This window comes from Periplaneta americana, chromosome 16, assembly GCF_040183065.1.
Source record: "Periplaneta americana isolate PAMFEO1 chromosome 16, P.americana_PAMFEO1_priV1, whole genome shotgun sequence".
Lineage (NCBI taxonomy): Eukaryota > Metazoa > Arthropoda > Insecta > Blattodea > Blattidae > Periplaneta > Periplaneta americana.
The window spans coordinates 16718221-16744686 of record NC_091132.1 but is presented as its reverse complement, the minus strand read 5'-3'; the positions used below and the strand labels follow the sequence as shown (position 1 = coordinate 16744686).

The window sequence follows — 26466 nt, the reverse complement described above, 5'->3', positions numbered from 1 at the left end:
AATGTAGCTTTCAAACTTGTGTGTCGACTTCTCCATCACTGCTATAACTTGACCTGCATAAACTTCCGGGAAAATGATTACCTGGAGCAAAATTCAAACAGCAGCAGTAACAAGTCCGACGTTAGAGCGCGAAGTGGAAGAGGGGTACAGGTAAGAAAGTAAGGACTATGTAGTAGTTTAAAGAAACTTACAAAAAGAAAGTATCAACAAAAGGATATTTACAAAAAAAAAATACAGTAATACTTGTGATAAAAAGAGCGACTGTGAGATGGTTTCCGAACAGTTATTTGTTTTAATTTACTGTCATTACACCATTGATCCATTAAAGCTATAACATGATTAATCTTTCCTGCATAGTGTCTAGAGTTTAAGGACCCTGGACAGTCAGCTGTTTCGAGTGCTTATAAATTAGAAGAATTTAAATTATTTTACTTTTAAACTCAACTGAATTGAATTTACTGAAATTACGAATTACTGTAGGCCTATATATACAGAGTGTTTCAATATCTAACAGATGTTTAATTATGTTCTTTCATTAATAACTAAAAAGCTGAGGATTTTTGGACATATGTTTACAGTAACTTTTTTTCTTGTTTTAGTGTGAGGAACATGGTCCCCAGTTTTGTCAAAGTAATTTTGAAACATCCTATATAATATCCTACCGGTTTACGTAGCAATTTTCATATTTATTTTCATTATCCAACTGTTCCTTTTTTCCGATAAGCGAAGAGCTGGCTCCTTATATCAACTCCCAACCTGAAGGACCAATAAACCTACCTTGCGACACATCAATCTTTTATAAAAATTTTAGTCATAGATCATAGATCAAACGGCAGAAATTTTTCCGCATTTTTCCTTATGTCAATTAATTTTTTAAGTGTAGAATTGTACTGAACTTTAAAAATATAACAAAAATGTCTCAGGATCCAGAAGGACAATTTAATATCAGACACTTGATGTAAATGATCATTCGTCTACGAACTTCCCAATACAAATCTTCTATTGTCTTATATTTAAAAGTTTGTGGAATAAATAATGCTTTTCTATATGCATTAAATTACGCTAAAATCATTTTATTTTGTAGAAAAAGTTTCATTTAATTACCCTCAGTAGTATTAAAAACGTGTTTGAGAATAAGGTTCTTAGGAAAATATTTGGGGCTAAGAGGGATGAAGTTACAGGAGAATGGAGAAAGTTACACAACACAGAACTGCAAACATTGTATTCTTCACCTGACATAATTAGGAACATTAAATCCAGACGTTTGAGATGGGCAGGGCAAGTAGCACGTAAGGGCGAATCCAGAAATGCATATAGAGTGTTAGTTGGGAGGCCGGAGGGAAAAAGACCTTTGGGGAGGCCGAGACGTAGATGGGAAGATAATATTAAAATGGATTTGGGGGAGGTAGGATATGATGGTAGAGACTGGATTAATCTTGCTCAGGATAGGGACTAATGGCGGGCTTATGTGAGGGCGGCAATGAACCTACGGGTTCCTTAAAAGCCAGTAAGTAAGTAAGTAAGTATTAAAACACAAAAGTTTAAAATATTATAATTTATAAGCAATCGAAGCAACCTCCTGGCTATCTACTAACCTTTAGTTGCTCACACGGTTTACAATCTACTCTCCTAGAGTATCCACGTTAAGAAAAAAGAATTGAGTATATGGGGCTATTCCATTAAATGACTAGTTACTATAGAAACGCCTTCGTACCACAAAGCTTCTACAATTTACTAGGCAAGGCCCATAAAACTAATGCTTTTTTCTTAAAATGGAATGCTGTACCATGAAAACCAAGCATGTGACAATAGCAATAACCCCTATAACCTTGAACTCTCATGTACTTTTCGGATCACGAATATTACGACGGAATTACCAAATCCAATAGACCTCCTAATCCCACCAGACCGATCTATCGGCCCAATGATGTTACGTAATATTGCCATCGGCCGATCCATTGGCCGTGATATTTACATGCTCGTAATTCCTGTTTCAAGCAAGTGATGTCAGCACCAGTCGTACCAACTTATAAAGAGAAGTCTTACCTTCCGATTTAGGTCGATATGTAGTACTATCGATTAACTGTATATTTTATACCAATTTTTTTTGCAGTGTTTCAGTGTCATAAATAACAAGTAGAAAGGTTAAGCATAATGCTTTGAAAAATTCGCGTAATTCTTATGTGATAAAACACTATCAAAATCTGTAATACAGGTGAGCAACAAGTGCTATTCAATTGGTCCTGTACAAAATATTTTAAAGATTCAGGTTTAGTACGTATAAAGTAACAACATCTCCAAAATTTAAATTTTGAAACAAAACCCTTTTCTTTGGATAACTGTGAAGTATAAAATATAAAATATGTACACGAAATTTTTCTAAGGATATAGCGTATTCTTCAATAAGAAAAAAAAATTTACCACAAAATCAGAATTGTAATGAGTACAATTGGCTGGTACTAACGGAGTATAACGAAGTCAGGACTCGGGGAAAAAAAAAAAAAGCAAAAATTCTCATAATGAAAAAGTTAATCTGCTCTGTATCGGTAATAAAACGGCACAAGGTATACGTCACCCAGTTTCGTGAATGAAACTACAGTTGTGTTGGTTGGAATATTTCATTTTTGTTTTGGTTATAAAATAGAGACGATGGGTCTACGATCAAAGACAGAATTAATGAAAATCGTGCAATACACATTATCTTCGTAAAAATGACAATTCTATCACTCAGTATTTCCAATAAGCATTTGAAATATGGATATGGAGAAGAATATAGCGTGCGAAATGCACAGACGGAATAAGAAATGAAAATGTGTTATAGAGAGTGGGTGAAGAAAGGACAATGTTGAAACTGATCAGGAAGACAATAAATTTACTAGGACACTTGCTAAGAAAAAACTGCCTTCTGAAAGGATTCACAGGAAGGAAAAGTTTGGGACAGAAGAAGGTTCATTCCTTCATAAATTTTGTCCAAGGGCAGGTTGTCACTGCAAACCCAGCTTTCTTCATTCTATTATATTTTCTGCCTTCCTCTTAGTCTCCGCATTTGATCCATATACTTTAACGACGTCTATCATCTAGTATCTTCTTCTGCCACGAACTCTTCTCCCATTCACCATTCCTTCCAGTATATCCTTCAGAAGACACTTTCTTCTCAGCAAGTGACCCAAATAATTCCTTTTTCTCTTCCTGATCAGTTTCAGCATCATTCTTTCTTCACCCAGTCTTTCCAACACAGTTTCATTTTTTATTCAGTCTGTCCATTTCACATGCTCCATTTTTCTCTACAGCCACATTTCAAATTCTTCTCTTCACTTCGTCGTAACTTCCCTGATTCTGCCGCTTACAATGTGTCACCCCACACAAAGCACTTCACTAGTCTCTTCCTTAGTTCTTTTTCCAGAGGTACACAGAAGATGCTCTTTTTTCTATTAAAAGCTTCCTTGGCCATTGCTATTCTCCTTTTGACTTCCTGGCAGCAACTCATATTACTACTTATAGTACATCCCAAATATTTGAAGCTGTCCACTTATTCTACTGCCTCGTTTCGAATGCGCACGTTTACCTTCTTAATTTTGTTCCAATAACCATGGTCTTCATCTTGTCTGCATTAATCTTCATCCCATATTACTCACAACTACCATTTAGCTCCAGTAGCATATCCTTTAGCATTGGCTCCTCTTCTAACAACACCATATCATCAGCAAATATTATGCACTGCATTCTTCTTCTTCCTACTGGTGCCACTCCCATGTTCTCAAAACAGTTTTTTTACTAAATCCTCCAAGTATAAGAAATCAGGTGACATCAAATTATAGATAACATTAAGATCAGGTACATTTTTATGATCTACGATGCGCAGGCTGTTAGAGATGCTCCGTAGTAGATCCTCAGTCGCCATATGGCATTCACTGTAGTCACAAGTCGTGTTATAAAAGTCTTGATTCATCAAGTGTACAAAGTTAGTATACAAAATTTTGTGTTTCTGCGTATTTAGGTAATGCCTACCACCAATTCTCACTGCGTGAATGTGTGTATATGTACAATACGCACAGGCAGAAGTTCGTGTGCGAAAACAAGAAGTAAATTTCGAATAAAGTTTCCAAACAGACCTGTTCCTTCTGCCGAAACAATTAGAAGGATCGCTAAAAGATTTAAAGAAACAGGCTATATACGAGAAGAAATCGAGGCTATCAATAATGTGAAACTTCGAATAAAGTTCCCAAACAGACCTGTTCCTTCTGCCGAAACAATTTTAGAAGGCTTGCTGAAAGATTTAAAGAAACAGGCTATATACGAGAAGAAATCGAGGCTATCAATAATGTGAAACTTCGAATAAAGTTCCCAAACAGACCTGTTCCTTCTGCCGAAACAATTTTAAAAGGCTTGCTAAAAGATTTAAAGAAACAGGCTATATACGAGATGAAATCGAGGCTATCAATAATGTGAAACTTGGAATAAAGTTCCCAAACAGACCTGTTCCTTCTGCCGAAACAATTTTAGAAGGATTGCTAAAAGATTTAAAGAAACAGGCTATATACGAGAAGAAATCGAGGCTATCAATAATGTGAAACTTCGAATAAAGTTCGCAAACAGACCTGTTCCTTCTGCCGAAACAATTTTAAAAGGCTTGCTAAAAGATTTAAAGAAACAGGCTATATACGAGAAGAAATCGAGGCTATCAATAATGTGAAACTTCGAATAAAGTTCCCAAACAGACCTGTTCCTTCTGCCGAAACAATTTTAGAAGGATTGCTAAAAGATTTAAAGAAACAGGCTATATACGAGATGAAATAGAGGCTATCAATAATGTGAAACTTGGAATAAAGTTCCCAAACAGACCTGTTCCTTCTGCCGAAACAATTTTAGAAGGCTTGCTAAAAGATTTAAAGAAACAGACTATATACGAGATGAAATCGAGGCTATCAATAATGTGAAACTTCAGAGTGTTGTCCATTCGTTTATCAGAAGATGTCAGTTGTGTGTGGCGGCAAGGACTGTGAGGTTGGTAAAGGCTGGTTCACAATAAACCGGGAACGGAAACGACAGCGAGAACGAGAACGAAAATATTGTTAAAATAAATGTATTTAAATGCGAGCACTCACAATTAACTATTGTGAATGCTCACATTTAAATACATTTATTTTAACAATATTTCCGTTACTGTAGTAGTTGTCGTGTTCGTCCCCGGGTTTATTGTGATCCAGTCTTAAGTCCAAATTATTGAACATTTATTTTAGTGCTATTATGTATTGTAGTAGTGCCGGAGAAATGGTTACGCGCTCGCTAGAAACTACGCTAGCAATAGGCCAAGAATCACTCGCCGTTTGAATTGAATTCAAAGAGGTGAAGTTGGAGCAGAAAATTAAAAGGTACGCAAAAGGCGTCCTTGCAAGGGGTTCGGGGCTGAAAGAAACTAAATATGTGAGCTCCAAGCCTGTTGGCCACTTGTCTCACTCCGGGTCACCCGCTGTTTTCTCGCCTCACGTTATAATAGTGTCTCTGTACGTGGATCGTTTGCGGGGATTAAGAGAAAGTAGGAAAAGTGAGGAGACTGTAGAATGCTGGGTTTGCAGTGAAGGACCTGCCCTTGGGCAGAAGCTTATGAATGAATACTGAGCATAATAGAGTAGCCGTGGTCTACAAAGTTTCACAACTGAATGTACAAATATATTCGAAGTGTCCCCCGTATTCAATAAACTTTTACATGGGACGTAACGTAACAGCTGTGTGGAATGTGCGAGTGGAGGGGGGGGGTAGAAGCATCAGCTGCAGCCGCGCTGGATCAGAGGAAATCAAACAGGTTCCGGGCCAGGTCGCCCTCGACACCATCAACCTGTGGATTGACTGCAGACATCGATCCGCTCCACACATGCACGCACTTCATAGCTAATGCCTCGCGACGTAAGAAGGGGGATTTAAAAAAATTGGATCTTTTTTACAAACGCCAGACTTCTTCTCTGGCACCGCTAGGTACCGGCTCTTACTCACTCACGATTTGAGGTTTTTTTCCTGACAACATCCGTACTAACATTGTACCATATCGCAGCCTAGGACGAGCCCTATGTGGGAGACTACAACTGCACATATTATTCCGCGATCGCTGAGGGGCACAGCACCCCTATCTTATTAACGCACGAAGGGTGAGATAGCAGCAGAGTCACTTACCAGGCGGCTTCTCATAGAGCGGACCGCAGATACTTTGCGACCTGTGTGGATAGGGTTGCCAACCTTTTTTTGAAGAAAATACGGGAGACTAAGGAATCGACAAAATTTCACTTTGTAAATAAATTATTCGGTTCAGTTAGAGGAGACTGTTGTACCTTTGAACATTTTTTGTTCGATCCTGGCCCAAGTCGATGGCATTTAAGTGTGCTTAAATGCGACAAGCTCATGTCAGTAGATTTATTGGAATGTAAAAGAACTCTTGCGGGACAAAATTCCGGCACATCGGAGACGCTGATATAACCTCGGCAGTTGCAAGCGTCGTTAAATAAACCATAATTTAATTCCACCCCCCCCCAGAAAAAATGAAATAACTTCCCCTCCTATAAATCGAAATTTTGAATGTTGCTTAACAGTAATATCGTACAAACCCCACAAATTGAATGTCATCTGTAAGTTATCTTTAGTAATCTCAGACCTCGAGTGACATTTATTAGTACGATTTTGTGAATAAAATAAAAAATGTAAATAATATATCCCTAAAATTCGCTCACAAAATGTTAATAATTGTATATTTATGAATACTTAATTTATTCTGACATTGTGAAGACGAAATAGATGAATATCGATTACTACAATAAAGAAATTGAGTGTCATTCGGTAATGTCAATTGAGAAAAGCAAAACAGAAGTTTAAAAATATTAATTACTTTTACTGCGCTTTTCTCTTGTTATTATAACAGAAATACGTTTTCATTATCTGCTGAAATCATAATTTAACTTAAATATTTTATAGTATAATTATAAATAACCTGATACATTAATTAAATGAACAATTGTTATTTAGAAGTGTTATTTTCTTTAGATACAACGGACATGGAATTAGATGAAGATGTGGAAGTAGGATTTCGCACTTTATTTAGTACAATGAATCCATGCTAATCGATTTACGTGGAAAAAGTTGGCGACACTGACTAAACAAAAGAACGATCATGCGATAAATTTTTAGTGACTATTACACTCTTACTACGTCATACTACTTTTGACCAATAAAACGGTACGAAAGGACGTATTTCAACCAATCATGGCTGCTTATCGCACAATTTTATCGCGTCCCTAGCATTTGTTTAATTTTATCGCGTCCCTAGCATTTGTTTCTTTGTTTGCCAACATTTGAAACTGCGCTGGTCTAGACGTCAAAAATATATATAAAATTCAAGCCACTCCAGTCGATGCACAGAAGTTTCAAATATGACTCGCATTGGCATTCAAGAACAAGAATTAATAAAAATCACTGATCATACCTATACATCTTCTGAAATCCGATTTACAAATAAATGAAGAACACCATTCGGAAATCCTGAATAAGTTGAATACACCATATAGGCCTAAATCAACGAGTTCCACTTCTATTATGCACACGTCCAATATAACATCAATTGAACCACCAACCACATTCAAATTTGAAAATTGTACATTCAATAATTATTCCTTTTAAAATTATTCATTCGGAAATCCTGAATAAGTTGAATACACCATGTAGGCCTAAATCAACGAGTTCCACTTCTATTACGCACACGTCCAATATAACATCAATTGAACCACCAACCACATTCAAATTTGAAAATTGTACATTCAATAATTATTCCTTTTAAAATTATTCATGTTTATTTTTTATGTCATCGTCGTTAATTAAAACTTTTCTAACACTTGTGTATATTAGTTAGGTTATGTTATAGCTTCTGCTCTGAGAGGATAAAAAGAACTTCTGCTATATGATATTATGGATAGTCACGTATCAGAGATTGTTTAATATTAAGATTTATTGAATAGTAATCATTACAGTGTCTGTATAAAGACACTACTGCCATCTAGCATGCATCTAGCGTAATATTTGTAATGTTGAGATGGTACAATAATACATTTGAAGACAGTTGTATTTTCGTAAGTCAATTAATATTTTATTGTATTGGAGTACTTCGTTACTTCTAATCTTTATATACTTTCTTCTAATCGTGTAATAGTCAATTAAATCCCACTCGAGTTTTGATTTTCTCTAGATAAATCAAAACGTCTAGTGAGATTACTGTTGATAAATCGAGCTGCAGAAATTATCGCGATGTATGACTGACTGGTTGGAATTCAAAATTTCATTACACTTCATTGGCCGAAAATGGAATGACGTCATATAAACGAAATAGTCCGCCTAAATCAAAATTGTGTTGCTAACGTAATAATTAAACAATTGCAGGAAACTGAAGCAATTGCAGATTTTTTGTCTATTATTTTGGTCCGTCACAAAATCTGATACTTTAGGTACATGAAGATCGAAGAAAACATTTTCTGAATTGTTTCCCACGACTACTTATAAAAATATTTATCTCGTGGCATTACATAAAAGTTCAGTCTTTGCCCAGTCGTTAAGAAGTACTCAAGGAAGAAAACTAGAAATCAATCTTCGGCAATTTTTAATGAATTTGTGGTCGAGAAGACGGCTTCTGTATCGATTATCCAAAGTAGGCCTGCTACGGTTCCTCTTGCAAGTTCCATTCAACCATGCTTCATTACTGTTACGTCATCTTTGCTCATCTTTCAACGGCCTTGTTATTTTGAGAGTTTTGTTAAATAAAGCACTTATTACGTCATATTTTTGGATTTATTAAATTTTCAACGCAAAATACAGCCTCGCAAATGCTTTAAAAGAGTGATTTCTGCCCTCAACATGTTGTTGACATCTAAAATGCATATCGGAAAGCTTCAACAAGTTATGCGAGGCTCTTACAATTCCGTAAAACACGTGTCGTAAGGCGTTTCGTAGTTTTTACTTCATATTTCAGCTTGTTTTCTTAGAGGGGAAAAGAAGTTGCACGCAACAGGAACCTACAAAATCGATAAATTATTCTGTTTGCTTTAACCGCCGAGCTCGGGGACGTTATGTGATCAGACTTGCAACAATAAGACTCAGTTCTCTTTTCCCTTTAGCCTATGAATTCGTCCTCATATCTACGTAATCATATTTCATTCTTCATTAAGTTTAACGTTTTATTTTTCTTTCTTTACCATCAGCAGCTCTTTATGCTTAATGTGTTTGTCTTGACAAACTGTTTTACCGTTATTACTTTGTTTCTGTGTAGCTAAGCAACCCACCGTTCATCTGTATTACTTTCAAACCTAGCACAGGTGCCTTTAAGGGACACTGAGACTGAATTTTACATCTTCTATAGTTTTGGTTCAAATATCTCAATTTTTTTTGGGTTGATTCTATGAATAATATAAGGTGGGTCAAAAGTCGCTTTCCCCAAATACTTCCGTACATTTAATTACATTCAATTTACATTTTATTACACATTCCATTAAAGATTTTGTTCAAAATGTTTAACAGATGACAGAAAATACAGTAACTTTTCTCTCATCCCGACAGTAAGGTAGGTAATTATTATTGGCTACTCACAGTGCAGTACCTGCCTTCTTCCTCCCCGCCATGTACTTTTTTCCTCCCCCTATTTGCAACCCCGTCGTGCTTTCAGTAAATCACAGGTTGTGTGTGGAAGAAGTTCAGTATGCTTTCTAAGACATTTACTGATAAACGCTCGAAGTTTAGTTATTTTTTAAAAGACAAATTGGATATTTTGAAGCGGCTGGATGAAGGGGAAACTATTTCTGGTATCCCAAGAAGTACAATTTATGACTGGAAGCGTATTCGGGCTGCACTGGAAGAATATTGTGCATCCACGAGCTCTAATGACAAGGCCCTACATTGGAGCAGCCTAGTGTTTTCAAATACGATAAGGAACTGTTTCTATGGTTTCAAGAACAAAGAAGGAAAGGTACTCCAATATCTGGCCCGATTCTGAAAGAGAAAGCGTTTGATATGCTTAAGAAACATGGAGCCGATAATTTCTCTGCTAATGATGGGTGGTTGTCAATGTGGAGGGAAAAGTATGGTGTTCGTCCGCTTGCAATTTGTGGAGAGAGGATGTCAGCTGATACCGTTGCAGCTGAAGAATATAAAACTACATTCCGAGATTTGGTGAGTAAACTAGAATTATCTCTCCAGGAGATATACAATTGTGACGAAACCGGTTTAAATATCAAATGTTTACCGAAAAGAACTTTCGAATCTACATTATACAAAACTTCTGGTTTCAAAATCCAAAAAGAACGTGTGACTGTATTAGCTTGCTACAATGCATCAGGGGCAAATAAGCTTCCCTTGATGTTAATTGGAATAAATTTAAAAATATAGTGATTGTAACTATTGTAATCGGTGATTTAATTACTGTATTATTCAAATGTTCACAAATATTTTCTTATCATATTTACTCATATCAATTATTCAGACGACAGAGGGATAGTTAATTAATTTTCGTACCGTCTTTCAGTAAGGCGTGAATGCCGGACGACGAAGCGGACGGACGACATAGCAACGAATCACAGAGAATTTACTGTAACTCAAAATTTTCATCGATTTTCACGAACGACTGTTCAGTCACCTGTCGCAACTGATGTACAAAGATCCTGCGGTTTCTGAGCAAAAACATCATTTTTCAGGATACCCCACAGCGAAAAATCACATGGCGTCAGGTCGCATGATCTGGGTCGCCATTCTGTTGTGCCACGACGGCCAATCCATTCATGAAATTGCTGGGTCAAGAAGTCCCTCAATCCTATAGAGGATTTCACATTAAGAAAAATGCATTGAGCATATGGGGCTATTCTGTCAAATGACCAGTTGCCATAGAAACGCCTACCTACGAAATAGCTTGTACAATGTATTAGGCAAGGCCCATAAAACCAATGCTTTTTTCTTAAAGTGAAGTCCTCTATACACCAAAATGAGGTGGTGCTCCATCCAGTTGCCATATTAACTGCATTTCGGCAAAACGAGGGCTGTTTTCAAGACATGACGTCGGAAAAACAGTTGACGCACGAATATGGTTGTCAACCCACCACTTATTATACCAGCTATTCGTTTATTCAAGTTATGACATCTGTATATGTGTACAAGTATGAAACCTAAGCATGAATATTGGGGAAAGTGACTTTTGACCCACCTTGTATATAAACATTTGCAACAAAAATCATACATTAGTTCTTTCAATATTAATTTGTTCTTTATTTCATCATACTAAACTATTATTATTATTATTATTATTATTATTATTATTATTATTTTTATTATTATTATTATTCCACAAACAATTAAGAAAATACGGGAATTTTACTTGAAGCAAGTAAAGAAATAGGTTTGGAAGTAAATCCCGAAAAGACAAAGTATATGATTATGTCTCGTGACCAGAATATTGTACGAAATGGAAATATAAAAATTAGAAATTTATCCTTTGAAGAGGTGGAAAAATACAAATATCTGGGAGCAACTGTAACAAATATAAATGATACTCGGGAGAAAATTAAACACAGAATAAATATGGGAAATGCCTGTTATTATTCGGTTCAGAAGCTTTTATCATCCAGTCTGCTATAAAAAAATCTGAAAGTTACAATTTATAAAACAGTTATATTACCGGTTGTTCTTTATAGTTCTAAAACTTGGACTCTCACTTTGAGAGGGGAACATAGGTTAAGGATGTTTGAGAATAAGGTGCTTAGGAAAATATTTGGGGCTAAGAGGGATGAAGTTACAGGAGAATGGAGAAAGTTACACAACACAGAACTGCACGCATTGTATTCTTCACATGACATAATTAGGAACATTAAATCCAGGCGTTTGAGATGGGCAGGGCATGTAGCAGGTATGGGCGAATCCAGAAATGCATATAGAGTGTTAGTTGGGAGGCCGGAGGGAAAAAGACCTTTGGGGAGGCCGAGACGTAGATGGGAAGATAATATTAAAATGGATTTGAGGAAGGTGGAATACAGTAGGATGGTAGAGACTGGATTAATCTTGCTCAGGATAGGGACCAATGGCGGGCTTATGTGAGGGCGGCAATGAACCTCCGGGTTCCTTAAAAGCCAGTAAGTATTATTATTATTATTATTATTATTATTATTATTATGGAATCCCGAACTCTTCCACGCTTAGAAACGAACGTTATTTCACACGCTGGTTCTCTTTGCATCATTTTTAAACCGCGCCTGATATTGAGATGTGCCGCCGTACATCATCTCACCAGGCGGGCTGGGTTCGCTCTTAATGAGGTATCGATAAGCGCACCTACACAATCGAGTGCACACACTTTCAATTTGAATTCCAATACTCGTACTTGCTTGGCTGTCTTCTTATTGGAATTCTCAGACAGTTTTTTCTCCTCCAATGCCGTCATCAAATTCAGCTGCATCAAAAGCCTCGAGCTAAATTATTGATTCTCCTTGTGGTAGATTTTAGATCAGCAATCTTCTAACCTTCATCCCCGAATCGTTCTTGCCCTTAAAGCGTGAGTTTGGAAACAGTACTGAGGTGATTTTCCTATTAAACCTGGAGAAATGCAAATAAGTGACACGGGATTTATGAAATCGCTTGCATTTTGAAACGTCTTTATTCTTGGTATGTAATCTTTACGTTAGGAGAAGAGATCTCAAATGCTTCTATTCGCTTCTCTTCATTTCGTCGTAATGTCCAGGTTTCTGTCCTATACAATGCCACACTCCACACAAAGCACTTCACTAGTCTCTTCCTTAGTTCAATTTTCCAGAGGTGAACAGAAGATGCTCCTTTTTCGATTAAAAGATTTTTTAGCCATTGCTATCCTCCTTTTGACTTCCTGGCAGCAGCTCATGTTACTGCTTATAGTACACTCCAAGTATTTGAAGCTGCCCACTTGCTCTACTGCCTCATGAACAATTATTATAATTCCAAAATGAAGGCATTTGACTTCTGTTAGGCTATATAGTCCGGGTCAGCTTACTTCATACCCTAAGGGTGAAACCTAACCATTTTTCTCCCATTACTACATATGCTAGTGGATAGTGGTGATTTTATAGTTTGCAGGTTGAATTTTCTTTTGCCAACTTCGTTTCGAATGTCGATACAGACAAATCTACAAATGGTAGTGATTTTGTAACTAGTATGTTGGCAGCCGAGACAAATATCGACAATATTTGTCGGTACTGGAGTTCCATGAAATTGAAATTGTACTAGATTTCTGAGCCTGTTACTGGAAGCTAGTGAAATTTGAACATACTAATAATTAATTAATATCAGTATTAATATTAATAGGCCTACATAATAGTTATTTTATGTGTTTCGTTGTGGTTATAATTCAAGACTATAGTCAGGTAAGTTTTCGGAGTTAGTACTAATAATTTCACGTGTTCAAACATAATACATTTTTAGGTTAGGTTTCGTGAGTCAATTGCTTAGTCAAACCAATGAATTTCGTAATGCCAAACAAAATACTTGACATGTTGATCCCTTTCTGGTATACTTTGCCTAGGAAAAGATGTTACAAATTATTGAATTATTTAGAATAACCTTCCAACAAAGTACAGTAAGTAAATAAGTCATTTAGTACGAAGGATCGTGTGATATCTGATAATAGTTGGCAACACTGACAAGACGGCAATATTTGCTGTTTGGGAACTGTTCTTATGTGACCCTCACTATAAACTGTATTGTTCAGGAGAATGTTACACCTATATTTTTGCATAATTTAATATAGAAAAGCTGTTTATTAAGAAGAGATATACTGTAGAATGGATGCTGGTGATCAAAATTTCAAAGATTAACCTTCTTCATCTGAAAGTGACATACAATGGCTTTCTAATCGTTGGGGTCGTTACAAACAGCTAATACGCTTGATTGGACAAAAAGAATGTGGAGATTATGGGACTGATATATTCCATACAAATTGTGTTTATTTTCTTACCCTGTTTCCTTATTTTCACATACATCTCTGTTTTGGAACCCGCATACGATTTTCGTTGCTTTGCCTATATATACTCTTTTATCATATATACCATTAAACGCAAATTTTCGTATATTTAACCCTAACTATACGCACTGGGGTAAAAAAAAAATACTCGGGCGTTATTATATTTGTTAGCAACACTGTCTATCAATTTTAAATTCATCCCGCGTTTTTCAGTATGTTTATTTCAGATCTTTGTGAATTGCTGTACGTATGATTGAGTTATTTTTCTTGTGGCTGCATAAGTTTACACATGTTTATACAAAGACCAGGTAAGAAATACTCCGCGCGTGTGCTTAAAAAGCAGCAGTAGCGAATAATTTTGATACTGTTCCTAGAGATGGGAACGATATATCGTTTTTTACGAAATACCGATATTTTCGTTTCGATATATCGATATCGAAATTTTGATTCAATATATCGTATAATAAATCGGTTTTCTCATAGATTTATCGATTTTTTTTTGTGGAATTATTATCATTATCAACAACAACAAAATCCACACTAGACGACTCCGTTAATTCCCGAGAGATGGAGCTACTGAAGATGAGCAGTTACATAATTGTGCACCCTCATTCAAATCCTTGTTCTAATTGGCTGGACTGGAATTCAAATTCAAACTGTTTAATATGCAGCACCAAATTCAAAATGCAGCGTGCGCGAAAGTGAGACAGACGGGAGGTTTAACTACTACTGTTTTAACATTGTTATTAATGTTCTCCAAGGCAGGAGAGCAACTCCCACCCTGAAAGGGAACCGTCTGACCTCAAAACGGGTATCAAAACTTGTATTTCTATATTCTGAAATGGAACTAGAAACAAGAATTTAATACCGATGTGACATTTGTTTACATCTATGATTTCTATGCATAACCTAGTGCTGACATTCTGTTTTCTTATTATATCTTTTAGTGCATACAAATTCTATCTCTATAATCATCACCATTGTTGTTTGGAATGTTTGAGTGTAACAATAACTTGCAATGGGAACTTACTATAGAAGGATTGTGTCAAATTAACTGTGAAGTTTGTCAAAACTTGTAACATTCTAAGTACCGTTTACTTACATTTAAAAACTTAGTTCTGTTTACTTACATTTAAAAATGATTACGTCGTTAGGTAGAATTATATCTGTGGACTGGATTGAATCCTTTATAACTTTAGAATAATTTAATCGTGTTCAAATATCAAATACTCAACCATGTAGAGTTCACTTAACTCTTTCCCACTATATCATGTATACTCCCTTGCCTCCACCATAATTTTGATTTAGGTTCGGACCTACATCATATGGTACTGAAAATGTATTGTTTATTGTTACAATTTTACATTTATGCTTTTGACTGTTATGATGTTAATTTCAATGGTAAAAAGGAATATTAAAAATTAAGTAAAGTTATTGTAATACAGTAAATGTACGCCTGAAAATGCAATTTGCTTAAGGAATAGCGATATATCGACATATTTTCTGCGATATATATCGTTTATCGAAATAGGAAAGGATATCACAAGTTTAATTTATCAGCATATCAATAACAACCTCATAAAATTACTTACAAAAAACACTCCCAAAAATAATATACACTTATGAAAAAAAAATAAATAAAAAATTATTTGATTAGTAATATTTTCACCGTTACAATTACACATATATAAAAACTAAATATAAACATTTACATAGAGATAAAAAATTTTACAGGAGAAAAAGTTCGTCCAAAGGGCTGGACTCTGGAAGAGTACCGAAAACGCTCATTGCATTTCCGCGTTGACGCAAATAAGTAGTGCAACGGCGATCACCAGTAATGGAGATCAAAATTTGGCCGATTTGAGATACCAAAACTTTAGCGTCATGACTCCAAGGACCGAAGGTCTCCACAGCAAATGGGACAAAGATATAATTGTCTAAAAGATGTGCATATTTATTGACTTTCTTCTTGACGGCTAATTCAGCAGCAGACGCTGCGCGTCTGGAGGTATTCGGCAAGTGAGATGGAGCTAGAGTGTCAACGCAAGTGGAGTCCCAAATTAAAGATTTACCTCTAGACCATGGAATTAAGGTCAGACCATCGGGTTAGGTTTGCAATATATTGCGATATCAATATATCGGTATTTAATTATTTTCCTCCATCACTTGTGTTCCATTTGTATTTTACATTTCAAAATGGACTTAGAGTCTAGACAAAGTCGTCAAATAGTAGGCTGGCTGAATGAAGACGACGAACAAGAAATTATTCAAGGTGAATCGGAAGATGAAGACGATCATATTTCGGAAAGTGAACATAATACCGATACAGAACAGGAACAGGAAGCAGAGAGTAGTGATGACGACTGTGACGACAACGCTCCACTATCTCAGTTTACTACTTACAAAGGTAAAATGCCTAATTCCATAATTGGATGATGATGGTGGTGATGATAGATTTATATGTGGATTCGTATGCATCTGAATATTATGAACGTGACATTCAAGCGGATTACGGCCCATAGTTTGAGATTTCCGTATATTAGTACACTTAAAACTCCATTCCACTCTTTTTGTTTCACACAATTACTAACGACGAACGCATTAAGCCCGAATTCGTACGGATTCTTGCACAGCTCGGGCTCCATTTCCCCGTACAGGCGTAGCGCCATCCGCAGACATCAGCTGATCTGAGTACTTGATAATTACTCCATAATACTGCAAAATTGGCGAGACAGATATCTCTACTTCTCCCCGTCGAGCTGTCATATTACGCACTAAACTTCGTTGTCGTACAAAAACACACACATCACGTACCCTCACTCTTCATAAAATTTGATTACCTTGACTTTTATGAACATAAACGAATGAGCAAGGCACTAAAAGCCTGCGATCAACAATTCTTCACAAACATGATCGTGTTTATACGCAAGTTCTCCATCTTCCCTAAGCTGTGCCTCAGTGGCGCCGTTTGCGGGTAAAAACTCGTTGAAAACAAACTATAATCGCGAATAGTAGGAAAAAGATTTCCGGAAATTCAACTACGTAGTGTAAGGCAGAAATGTATAAAAAAAATAGAAATTACCTAACGTTGGCTATAATTCATATTTTGGGTTATTTATGAAAGGGCTTGAGTCTTGAATACTAAATTGTTGGCAATTTAAGAAAAACTGCTTATAGGCCGAAATTTTGAATTTAAGGCTGAAATAAAAATTGAATCATAAATTCTACAAAGCATTAGAGTGTGAAACTTAGTCCTCTTCATATCTAAATCGATGTATCTACATCCAAAGAGCAGTTATTAACTTACATTACAAACTCATTTTCACAAAATAATGACTTAGGCCCATTCATAAATAACCCATTCAATTTGCTGTCCTCTTTAAAATGCGTAATTGTGTGATAATTAGGGCCGTCACATCGTTATATTTATCCACGCCTGTGGAGTAACGGTTAGCACGTCTAGCCGCGAAACCAGGTAGCCCGGGTTCGATTCCCGGTCGGGACAAGTTACCTGGTTGAGGTTTTCTTCCGAGGTTTTCCCTCAACCCAATATGAGCAAATGTTGGGTAACTTTCGGTGCTGGACCCCGGACTCATTTAACCGGCATTATCACCTTCATCTCATTCAGACGCTAAATAACCTAAGATGTTGATAAAGCGTCGTAAAATAATCTATTAAATAAAAAAAATAAAAACAATTTAAATATGATTTCCAACAAATATTCTCTACCTCACCAGAATTTTAGACTTTTCCGATATTAACCCTTATATACAATGATTGTATTGTCTTGATTTTACAATATGCAATAATCGTATACAAAACATGGAACGTGCTTGCTTAGGCGTGTGTCAAATTCGCTTCCGCTGCCTGTACTGGAAACACGTCGACTACATTCTGTCCGGCGTCGTATGTTCACCTCAGACTAATACAAACATACCGATGTCACGGCCCTAGTGATAATATACTGTGGAACATGTAACTTACAGTACATACATTTGCAGAAGAAAACTATTATACATTTGTAACCAAGACGCGTTATTAAAATTAATATTATATTAATTATGAATTATTATATAAATATATAAATTCCACAAGGGAAACTCCCTCCAGTTAGGGTTGCCAAAAGACACAGAACGTTTATTTATTTATTTATTTATTTACTTATTTATTTACATATTTATTTATTTATGTACTTATTTATTTATTTACTTACTTATTTACTTATTTATTTACTTATTTATTTAATTATTTATTTACTTTCTTATTTACTTATTTATTTACTTACTTATTTACTTATTTATTTGTTTGTTTATTTATTCACTTATTTATTTACTTACTTATTTACTTACTTATTTACTTATTTATTTACTTATTTATTTACTTACTTATTTACTTATTTATTTACTTACTTATTTACTTATTTATTTACTTATTCACTTATTTATTTATTTATTTACTTATTTATTTATTTACTTTCTTGTTTACTTATTTATTTAATTATTTATTTACTTACTTTTTTACTTATTTATTTTCTTATTTATTTATTTACTTATTTACTTATTTATTTGTTTGTTTATTTATTCACTTATTTATTTACTTACTTATTTACTTATTCACTTATTTATTTATTTACTTATTTATTTACTTACTTATTTACTTATTTATTTACTTATTTATTTACTTACTTATTTACTTATTTATTTACTTACTTATTTACTTATTTATTTACTTATTCACTTATTTATTTATTTATTTACTTATTTATTTATTTACTTTCTTGTTTACTTATTTATTTAATTATTTATTTACTTACTTTTTTACTTATTTATTTTCTTATTTATTTATTTACTTATTTATTTATTTACTTACTTATTTACTTATTAACTTATTCACTTATTTATTTACTTATTTAATTATTTATTTATTTACTTATTTATTTATTTATTTATTTATTTATTTATTTATTTATTTATTTATTTATTTACTTATTTATTCTGGGAAACTTAAGATCACGAGGCCATAAATAAATAAATGACTCTCTGAGAAAAGTGCTTAATTAAGACTAGCAATCGTATCACTCTGTGTACCGAAGTTAATGCAATAATTTAGAAATATTTACGCATCTGGGACCTGTAGAGGCGAGGGAATGGAATAATATGTAAGTGCATAAAAATCCTGGCTCTCTTTAGCTCGCTTCTGCGAGAGAAACTCCCAACGCCCCCAGATAAACTGTTTGTGTAAAAACAATAGGAGGACAGACTAAAGGAAGAGCAAGATCATTAGACGTGTTATTGACCGCGCAAGTGTGTCAGGTCTCACAACTAATTGCCTGTGATTAGCGCTGCTGCCTCCCCTTCCCCTTTTCTGCTTTTTCCACCATCCGTTCGTGTCTGTATCCGTTCTTTTGCTCCCCAGCCTTGCGTGTAATTCCAATTACTCCCTTTTTGTGAGTGCAGTGTATTTGATTCGTACATCACGTGGCTTGTGATAGGCGATGTAGATACTTGTGCCCCCTATTCAGGTACTTGCTCGTACCGGCCTTTTCCAAATTATCTCATGCCCTGCGTAATAGGGGAATGCAGGGTACCACGATCACATTCTGTTTTATCTCCTTGGTTACAGGAAGCAAAACGTTCGGAATAAAAAGTTACTCGCACACATAACACAAGATGGTTAAAATTAAGTGTGAAGATCCAAATAGATCATTCAGAAGAGACAAGAATATAACTGACATTACAATTACTGTTCGTAGATTACGAAAAGGCATATGATATCACAAATAAACAATAATTATGCGAAATAGTAGAAGATCAAAACTAGGCCCTGTATTCCAGCTACCTAAAGACTGATGTTAAAAACACATTGGTATACAGGATGTTAAAAAATAACGTTTGTGCGAGATCGTGCGTATTTGCTTGGTTTCCGCACAAAACCAACCTGCGGAAAGTCTAAAATTCCACATTCAGTATTCCCAGCCTAACACACATAACAATTTCCTTCTTCTTACCGCTTAAGTGTCATATTGATTTTACTGCTTTAGGCTTTTAACATATTATTTTTAGAGACGTTCAATATAGTAATAATTATAAATTGGAAACTTACCACTGCAATTTCACCTAAATTGCACTGTTAATTATTGTTTTTAAATATTTGCAAAAATTAAGTAAACTCTACAACTCCACTAAAGTTACTGCATTCGTGATGCATGTAACATTAAGGAAGCCGTTTGTTTTAAGTTCGCATTTATAGACTGGGGGGGGGGGGAACAGACGTATATCACGGCCTGGTGGAGTATAGTAAACACAGAAAACAGTTTAAAGCAACAATGTTGAAGATAGATATTTTTGTTTTGCAAATTTGCCGTCATTGAACAGAAACTAAGATGGAGATTTCATTGCAACTAATTAGAAATTCCTCTTTCAGGTATGTAATAAACGATCTTCGCACAAAATAATGTACGATACACGAGCGGTATGTTTTCTTTCAATTCTCGAAAATTAAAAAAGCTCAACTACGTTTCGCTTTTTCAAACTTTCCCTCGAACATGAAAACTTCAACATACCGCTCTTGTAACGCATATTACTGTTACAACTTTTCAGGGATAATAGAGGAGGTAAAACAAATATCTTTTGTAAGTGACAAAACTTTGGCAGATGCACCGTTTGTTGTGTACGTAAGTGTTAGTGTAATCCATAAGGAACGATACCAATTGCCCTTTTAGATGTGGTGTTCAAACTGCCGTCCATTGAAGGCATTGCACAACTGGTACCTTCGTACTATGGATGTCTGCAACGCTAAAATAGGCCATCATTGTCTCGAATGCAGCTTCAACAACGCGAGCAACTAAGTCTTCAGCCGTATCGTTCGGTGTCTCATACACAAAACGTTTCACGTCTCCCCACAAAAAGAAATCTAGTGGGGTTAGGTCCGGTGATCGAGGTGGCCACGGTACCGGTCCACCCCTGCCAATCCAACGATCGGGGAATGTGGCATTTAGGTGGTTCCTGACACGACGATCAAAGTGTGGATGGACACCGTCATGCTGAAACCATATTCGTTCTCTAATGTTCAATGGGATATTTTCTAAAAGTTCTGGTAGGACGTCGCGTCGAAAAACAAAATAATTACCACCACGGAGACTGTTAGGCAACAGATAAGGCCCTACAAGATGGTCGTGCACAAACAGAACTAGCCAGTGTGTGTTGTGACGGAAGTCAAGTCATCTAAACTTCAGGCCATCTAGCGGCAAAACGGCGCATCTGCTAAAGTTTTGTCACTTAAAACATATGTTTGTTTTTACCTCCTCTATCATCCCTGAAACGTTGTAAACATAATTTTTTAACACTCTGTATAGTACGCCGAACACAGGTAATGCAACGGATTAGGAAATAAACAAATACATCACGTCGTAGCGTCGCTGCGTGTTCGTGGAGTACAGTCAACTCCTGACATTCTGAAGTTATACTAGTAAACATATGCTCGAGCCGTTATGTCCACTTTCGTCGTGATCTTTGCAGTGAATAATAACGTGCATTCGTAAGTTAGCGGAACTTGAACATATGCGGATGTCACTTGAAATGATTTTATATTGCAAGAAATTCTTTCAATAGCGTCATGACGTTATTTGTACAGTCGCTCATCACTGAAAACTCATTAAGGGTACCTATGAGTGAAATTACGAAAATCTAAACTATAAAAGCTAGATTTTTTTCAATTTGTACCGTAGGTGTGTACTAATATAACTAAAGAACACACAAAAATTTGTCCTTGTAGCTCTCATGATTCACAAGTTATGGGCAAGTTTACATTTGGGGGGGGGGGGCGAGTAACCAAAAAAGTCCCTAACGTAACAATTTTCTTTTTTCCGTTATCATAATTTGTGAATATACTCATGACATATATATTTATTTAAATTCTCCTGGGTTTCCATGTAGATTGATTAGATAAAAATCTAGAATTTTTGTAATATTGTATAATTTTTTTTTTCATAAAAATAAAAAAAATTTAAAAAGCTAAATAAGAGATATTGAAATTGTATTCATCATAAAATCCAGACCCATTTTCATTCACTACATATCTGTTAACTTAAATGCCAAGTTTGAACTATCACAAAATCTTCGTCGCAAGGAGCATTTTATAGGAATTAAAATGCTGAAAATTTAAAGTATGAGAAAACAGAGCAAAACTACTCGTAAACGCATCGCAGTTGGAATTTAAAGCACCACGGGACTTTTCAAATTGGCGTATGGACTTTAAAAATGGCGCTACCGTACTATTGATGCTATTTTTTAATATAGAGGGGCATATTTAGTATTTTATAATGTCAAAAAGCAAAATTGTGATTTTTGAGAGAATTTCTTCAAAATTCATTCATTGATACCCTTAATTTTCTATGTACTTTTCCAGAAATACCCTAAAATGTAGATTATTTAATTTATTAATTCGGATGTTGGCACTGAACATCATGGTAGGCTACACAAATCCATGCTAAACGTCGAGTTAATATCTTCATAATTTTTTTTTTATTTTGATGGTAGTGGTTCTTTTGGATTACGTTAAACACACTTTCTGTGCCTTTTGGTATTGTAGTGTCTTTCAGTGCACCGTTTATGTCACTTTTACGTTTATTTTACACAATTTATATGTAATGTTGTCTATACTGACAGTGAAAATATTAGTCCATATATCATTGTAATGTCATGTCAGTAAACTTCAGGAGATTATTCTTTAAGATAATTCAAACAAAAAAGTTAAATAAAATTTTGGTCGTTTTTGATTCCTTTTCGAGAAAAAATGATTTTATATTAAACATTTCATACTATATTTTTGGAAAGCTACTCAATTAATTCCCAATATACTTAGTCAATTTAAGAAAACAGTGTATTATGATAATAAATGATAGACAAGATTTTAGTTTTGTCCTTCAAATTTTCAGAAATTTGATCTGAAAAAATGTAAAAAGGAGCTCTAAAATGTTACATTTGTTCGGGTCAAATTTCTGTACATTAAAGAACAAAACTAAAATTCTTTTAATAATTTATTATCATAATACACTGCTCTCTTAAATTGACTGAGCATATTGGGAATTAAATCAAAAGCTTTCCCAAAACACGCTATGAAATGTTTAATATAAAACAATTTTTATCTCCGAAAGGAAGCAAAAACGAAAAATTGATTTATACTTTTCTGTTTGAAATATCTCCAAGGATAACCCCTTGAAATTAATGACATTACTTGTAGATCATCCTGTATGATGAAATTGTTTATATATATATATATATATATATATATATATATATATATATATAATTTCAGGATTTTTTGTTTTACTATCGTTCAATTGTTTTCTTTTCAACATTACATATAAGTTCTTCACATTTTGAGTGATAAGAGGATAAAAAAGAAATATATTCTGGTAACTATGGTAACCTTACGGCTATTCAATGTGGTTGTTAGTTTCGGGAATATAATTTCTGCGCTCAATAGGCCATGTCCGGGAAAGATGATATCTAACTTGAATAACTTCTAGTAAAACTGAATATACATCATAAGTTATAGTCTACAGATTTCTGTCGAAGAGCAAACTCCCTACTTGTCTTAAGAACGAATATATAGCTATATCAACACATAATATCGTTGTAAACACGTTTATCGACCCTTTTTTTTATCTTCAACTTCAATAATTTCATCGTGATTTAGACGAACATGGTATGTTTTACTTCACTCAACTGCTGTATATGCACCTCAATATCTTCGTAAATATTTACATTAACACGATACCATTTTGAAGGAAATAATTGCTATTTTCTGTATTACAGCCTGACGTTATCTGTTTTATACGTGTAAGTACCTACAATACTGAGTATGATTAAATTTAATATCTACAATAATTGAACGCAAAGTGATATCATTAATTTAGGGATTGGAGCACGTGATAATAATTTAATAAATGTACCGATTATTGTATGTTATGTAGACAAGATTAAGAAAGTTTAATGATTAAAACACCTTAAGAGAGTTCGACTCTGCCTACTGGATATTTTTAAAACATATATTTGAACATCATATGTATATCTTCCAACATTTTTGCAACTGCTTTCAAACAATGACTCAATTCAACCAGATAAATAAAGAAAGGTAATTTTATGTAATATTCCTTCGCTTACCGAGACAGCATCCTTCCAGAATCTCCTTCAGTTAGGTTCACCAACACACGAAATGCAGTCCAATCCATTAGCTTCAATTGTAGACAAACCTGCAAACAAGAGATTATTTGAACCACGCTGTAAATTCTTCAGCAGTCAGTCCTTAAAATATGTAGGCTAAAGGAAAGGGGAAGTTGCGCGTCATGATTTGACTACTTGAACATTTGTTCGGTTTGATACCATCTGTTACCCTCAAAAAATTTTTCAGATTATTTTATCTCCTGTATGTTATATTGTATGAAAGATGTGTTCATAATATGTGCGTCCGTTTCGTCTGCAATATTCGCCGAGCTGATCACGTAACACCATCCCTCGAAATGTTGTCCTGGCTCCGTCTAGATGATCGTAGGAAAATCCACTATCTTTCCCTTCTCTTTCACATATTGCATTTCTCCACTCCTGTCTATCTTGCGTCTAGTTTTCAAAATTTATCCACCCATCATAACCTAGACACACGATCACAACACTCCTCAATATTATCCATTCCCTCCCACCGAACATCCTCATATTCATCTTCTTTCACTGTGGCTGTTCCTCGGCTTTGGAATTCCCTACCGAGTAATGTTAGGGGCTGTCAGACATCAAATCAATTTAAGAATAGGCTAACGAAATATTTTTCTAACAATTCTTGTTAACAATAATAGCTGTTTCAGATTTCTCAATGCTTAATGGTTATATATATATCAGATAAATATCTAAATTATCTCATTATTATTATTATTATTATTATTATAACTATTTCTTACCAATGTTTATTGTTGTCACACTAACATTACTTATCAAACTTTCATTATTTACTTTCATGTTGTCTTATGGTCTAGATATTAATGTAATAACTATGTAAGCAATTGTACTCAATTAGAATTAGAGTCTGGCTGGGCGGAAGAGAAGGCCTACTGGCTTAGCTCTGCCATATTAAATAAATAAATTATTATTAACTTAAATTGTGGAGGAGAAGATTTTTAATCAATTTTAATCATAAGCTTTAATAAAATGTGAAAAGTTTTCCAACCATTTTCCCAAACTTGAATATTTCTGACTCTATGACACTCCGAAAAAATTCACAAATCTCGCAGGGAATCGAACACAGTAAACGCCTCAAATAAAGCTTAAATAGAAAAACTCTTGATAATGTGTGTTATGTATACGAATCAACATTCTGCAAAGCGACAGGATTGCACTGACGAAGCTAGTGTGCATATAGAAACAATTTTTTTCCGGGGCATAGCTTATTGCAATATAAATTAATATAATTTCTGTTTCGGGAACACCATTTTCAACAAATTCGTTTCATGCAGGATATCTGTTAATGAGTGAATTTATATGTGCATTCTTAAATTATCACATTTGTTGCAACCCTCTCGATGATTAATCACAGGGGTGCGCGTTCAAAAAGGGTCCAAACATTAACCTCCATGATGTTAATTACATTTCAATAATACAAATTATGAGCGTCATTATTTATAATCATTTCAATAAATTCGGCCAGTCATTGCTAATGGCACATCGAACCCCGGGCTCGATTAAGCCACTAAATTACTATCCATAAGTATCATTTTAAGTTCCGCAATTATTTCACTCAAAATTTACAGCAGTGCCAGTTTACTACAGTAATTTACATACTGATCTTTTTCCACGAATTCTAATGCACAAAATACATTAACATAACACAAATTATACTAATTTAACATCCAGAAATAATAATGAACAAGCATAGGATATATTAAATATAGGGTAGTAATAATAATAATAATAATAATAATAATAATAATAATTTATTACCATCATCATCATTATCACTACTATTGTTATTATTATTATGATTATTATTATTATTATTATTATTATTATTTAGCGAACTCCACAGTGACATCAACAAGGCATCATTCATGATGCAACTAGACCAGGAGATAATTCGATAGGGTGGCCAGTTCCTTTCCCCTTCCATTGCATACATCACTGACTACACAGTGTGTAAGGAATATAATTGCCATTATTTTAACTGATGATTATTCATGTCATAAGGAATAAAAATATCCTTACAATTTATTTTTCTAATTATAATATTTAACTAATTATTAATGTTTACATTACAAGACGTTTTGCAACGTTACTGGATGGAGAGTATAAGTACACAGTACAGATCAATCGGGTAAAGACATAGGGCCTACCGGTACAGAAGCTCTGTTCTAATGCAGGAGCGAACCATGATAATACTGTTTTTTACATAAAACGAGCAGCAAATACAAACTTTCAATGTCATTA

General features: G+C 34.6%; 1 long non-coding RNA gene across 1 annotated transcript in view; it reads right to left on the bottom strand.

The window, feature by feature from the left end:
- Positions 1 to 24252, bottom strand: part of LOC138716332 (uncharacterized) — a 153133-nt gene extending 128881 nt beyond the window's left edge. Inside the window, exon 1 of the long non-coding RNA XR_011336645.1 lies at positions 24163 to 24252. This is a non-coding gene — a long non-coding RNA (uncharacterized lncRNA). The remainder of the gene's footprint in view (positions 1 to 24162) is intronic.
- Positions 24253 to 26466: the final 2214 nt, after the last annotated feature.